This window comes from Aplysia californica, unplaced genomic scaffold (genome assembly GCF_000002075.1).
Source record: "Aplysia californica isolate F4 #8 unplaced genomic scaffold, AplCal3.0 scaffold00228, whole genome shotgun sequence".
Classification (NCBI taxonomy): domain Eukaryota; kingdom Metazoa; phylum Mollusca; class Gastropoda; order Aplysiida; family Aplysiidae; genus Aplysia; species Aplysia californica.
Genome location: NW_004797498.1, coordinates 564,143 through 568,995, shown reverse-complemented (window position 1 = coordinate 568,995; position 4,853 = coordinate 564,143). Strand labels below are relative to the sequence as shown.

Below are 4,853 nucleotides of genomic sequence, written 5' to 3'. Positions count from 1 at the left end.
ATATATATAATATAAACTTGACATGTATTCACCCATCATCGGGTTAGAGCTTGCACTACCCACACGACATGTAGCACACTAATTTAAAGCTTAATAAATTCTGCATCATCTGACATATTAGTTAATGAATGTTTCATCTATGACAGAAGTCGTCTGCGATATTATGGCCACCCAAAACAGACCTTTTAAAAATCATGACTGGCAAAATTGTGTGGAATAAAAAAAAATATGTTAAAGTGTATTGCACTTCTATTTAAGTACGAGATTAACATTGATGGAATGAACATGTATTGCAGAGCTAATTGATGGGGAATATTATTGTATTTGCAATGTTTTAGTGCGGTATTTTCTGACAGGTTAGAAAACAGAGCCGTCACAAATACAAAGCAAATCTTAAACTTGGCGTTAAATGTGTTTATTATTAGTATTTTGTTTACGAGTCTTTAGTATCGTGTAGAACACCATCGAGAGCATCCCTCTTTGAGTATGGACTGTGTTAGATTTTGGACTTCATTATCTATCACTAAGGTCCTGAGATAACGAAATTGTCTTGATTTAGGGTGACCTGGCTGAGGTGTACAAAACCGCACGCGTGAGAATCAACGCAAAGCTTAGTATTAAGGATAACAGCGCAAGTGCTGGGATACACGCCGTGTCCTTATTTTAGGCATGATAACATTCAAGTAGACGTATGTGGGTGGTTGGCGGGTGCTCTGGTGTGGTTTGCTCTTTCTTCCCTTTCAAACATCTATCGTCCTTATCTCCCCTTCTTTTTTATGTCTGTTACTCTCTTGTAACACTTCTAATCTTCTGGCGCTCATATGACCTTATGCAGTAGCGAGCGCCGTAAAACCTCTACTAAAACAAACAATGTTTAGTCCTGACAAAGCACCTTCTCACAGGGTCATTGTCTTTAGAAAAAATTTTAAAGAGCAAATCAGACCATCCAACGACGAGGTGGTTATCAGTAAATAGCCCCGGAATGAATCCTATAGATAATTAATGTTTTTACCCAGAGAGAGCCCCATGAGACAGCCGCTGAAGAAACGCGACTTTGTTCCCAGTTCATGCGCTTTGTTTGTAACTCTCTGTGACATTTGAGATGAAATAACAAACAAATTTGTACAAAATGTGACACAGTCTATCCCCAAAGCGTTCGTTCTCTTCACAAAACCAAGGTCTCCTAAACGTAACAATACTAATGAACACTTTGTAGTGTTAAGTCCAAGTTTTGCGTGGTATTTGTGACTGCACTGTTTTCCAATGTTTCAAAGTATAGTAATAAAGTATTATTAAAATGTTTTTTGCCGACAAAGAATTCTCCATTCATTTAAAATGCAATGCTTGTCCATTCCATCAATGTTGAAGCACCCCTAATATAAGTGCTAACACTTTTACGTTTCTTTAATTTCGCACAATTTTGCCAAGCATGATTTTAAACGTTTGATTTTTGAGTATCCATAACATCTCGAGCGACTCTTATGATAGATTGATAGTTATTGTGTCAAGTTAGGCAGAATTTATTTAGCTTTAGATTAGTGTGCTGCATGAGTGCAAGGCTTCAACACGATGATCGGGTGGATACAATTTCAAGTGTCTTTTGGACGCCATTGTGTAATATTTATATCTTCATAGATACACATATAATTATACATCACTGTACACTTTGCACATTATACATGCATTATATATATATATATATATATATATATATATATATATATATATATATATATATATATATATATATATATATATATATGCGCACTACATGTGTCGACTTAGACCACACTTAATTAAGAGTTTTAAACAATGTTACGATAATTACATTTCAAACGCTTGGCGTAGCTAGTGAGGTTGTGTTTCCAGTTGATAAAATAGTCGTATATGCCTTTAGTAATAGATCATTACTTAGGGTCTGTACTGATATTTTAAAATATATTGATGAAAAAAAGGTATGTCTTCTTACTCTTTTGGACCTTTCGGCTGCATTCGATACCATTGATCATGACATTTTACTCGAGAGATTAAATACTACTTTTGGCATAAAGGGTACTGTCCTGCGATGGTTTGAGTCATATTTTAAGGATCGAACACAAGCAGTTGTGGTTGGAAACACGTGTTCTAATAATGTTTTGCTTAAATGTGGTGTTCCTCAGGGGTCTGTTCTTGGACCTGTCTTGTTTACAATGTATACACAACCTATTGCTGATATTTTAAGACAATATGGCATGAATTACCATCTTTATGCTGATGACACTCAAATTTATAAGTCTGTTGATTTCGATCAAATCCCACTTTTAGTCGACTCTACTGAACAATGTACTAGAGATTAAAAAATATGGATGACCAGCAATAAATTGAAACTAAATGATGACAAGACGGAAATAATGTTGAGTGGAAATACAAAAGCCATTAAAAATCTCCCAGAGCTACAAATTGATATCAATAACCATACCATTCGTTCAAAAAGAAGTCTTAAAAATCTAGGGGTTCAGTTGGATTATGATATATCTATGTCCTCCCAAATAAGCCAGCTCAGCAAAAGTATTTATTTTAAGCTTAAGAAAATTGGCAGTGTAAGAAATTATTTAACTAAAGCAGCAGCCAAGACACGTGTAACAACACTCATTTTATCAAAGTTAGATTACTGTAATGTTATTTTGTCCAGTTTGACATCCCAAAAACTATCAAAGTTACAAGTACTCCAAAATCAAGCAGCAAAATTGATAATGAAACAAAAGAAATCAGCCCACGTAACACCAATTTTGAAAGAACTACACTGGCTGACAATAAAAGAAAGGATTAAATACAAAACTGCCATTCTCTGTTTTAAATGTATAAATGATAGTGCACCTTTTTATCTTAAAACATTCCAGGAATTATATAATCCACCTAGAGCCCTTAGATCAGCCTCTGACAATCTAATTCTTAAAACTCCAAAACAAAATTACAAAACATACGGCGAGCGTTCCTTTTTGTTCTTTGGTCCCCAGGTATAGAACGAACTAACATATAAAATAAGATCTGCCCCAACAATTTCCATTTTCAAAAATCAGCTGAAGCATTTTTTATTCACAAAAGCATACCTGTCATAATGATGTACTGTGATATATATGTATGTGTATGCCAGACTGTGAGACTGAAGAAATAGCGAGTGAGAATGCGAGAGAGAGAGAGAGAGAGAGAGAGAGAGAGAGAGAGAGAGAGAGAGAGAGAAAGAGAGAGAGAGAGAGATAGAACGGAAATGTTTTTCTATCTGTATAGAATTAATGTTTTAATGAATGTTTCTAGTTACTCACGTTTCAACTTTATTTTGACTGTTCGTGAATTTTTATTGCATTGTATATTTTTAGTGAACACATTTTCAACCTCACTGCGAGACTGTTTTTCTGGTATAAAATTTTACACATATGCATTTATATTATATGTATAATACTTTGTTTTACGTACACCTTTGTGTCGATTAATTTTTAAGATGTGATGTCTTTTTCATTGTAATGCGCATTGAGCATCTTTTAGGAAATGGAAATGTGCAGTATAAATGCTATTTATTATTATTATTATTATTATTATTATCTTTTATAGTGTCCCAATTTTATTATTTCTTCATCAATACAAATGATAACAGTTTTTAATAAAAGCTGGAGACACAGCTTTCAAAATAATTAGTCAGTGGCAGTGGGGCGTTTCCTTGTGCGATATACGATAACCGATAACTCTTCTTGTATCTACGCAGTCTTCAGTTACAGGATATCTAAGATCTATAATGTTATTATTGTTGCAATGGTTATCAAAGATGGAACGATGACACATGTAGGCTTACCGAGATCTGCCATCGGACCTAAAATCGCATTAAAACAATATACCGCCAAAAAGAAAATAAGAGTCGGCGAAAATCCCAAACTGAAACAAATTAATTTAAGACTGGATTTTTCCAGATTTTGCTTTTGGACAGCTCTGTTCGTTATAAGTCTACTATTTTAAAAGGCATGTCGCCTAGCCTACTTCATTTAGCCTCGGTGCGCTACAACTACAAAACCACGGTTTGGTCGTGTTGTTCAGTGATCTATTCCATTTACCAAAATCCCCGTGAGTAGTAACAAAAAAATAAATAATAATCTGCAATGTTACTCCTGTTGACGTCGATCTTTTTTTAGAATAGATCTAGCCTACTATATATACATAGTACGTGAACAGAGGCTTTTGGTGCATTATGTCACGACTTATCACATGTGGTCCCATAAGAGTCATAGAGAGTGGAAATTCCTGCATAGTAGTTCAAGTTAGTTCCGAATGGAAGGCTCAAGAAGTATTTTACTTTTACCACTTAATGTTGATCCCGTCCATGTAGGCTAAATTATGGTTTGCTATTTTGACCATTTTTAAAGAAGCTTCTTCAACAATATAGACTGCAAAGCGCATAGAGAGCTTGTTGTTGACCGGGAATTCACGCTGTACAAATGCTATCTATTTGTATGATTAATAATAATAATAATCATCATCATAATAATAAACACATGTAATAAACTTTCAGTATAGTCACCTCCTAATTTGACTTCCAGTTTACGCAGCGTTTCCATCTGTCATCGTGGAAAGAACAAAGACGATACATCTCCGTCAGCCTTCAAGCCACGCTAGCTCGGTCGAGTATCCCTTGCCAACTGAAAAACGACATGCACACTACAGCGACACTTTGATCGATAACCAAGTTATCACGTGTTATCACCTACTGAATGGCAAGAGAGTGTGCAACAGAAGATGCATCGCGCGCGCGCGCGCACACACACACACACACACGCACACACGCACACACACGCACACTCACACACATACACACACACACACACACA

General features: G+C 35.4%; 1 protein-coding gene across 1 annotated transcript in view; it reads right to left on the bottom strand.

Annotated features, from left to right (window-relative positions):
• The window catches only part of LOC101857878, a gene marked incomplete at its 3' end in the record, with an annotated part of 22,736 nt that extends 18,007 nt beyond the window's left edge, over positions 1 to 4,729 (bottom strand). The window contains 1 exon segment of the mRNA XM_035970162.1: positions 4,547 to 4,729.
• Positions 4,730 to 4,853: the final 124 nt, after the last annotated feature.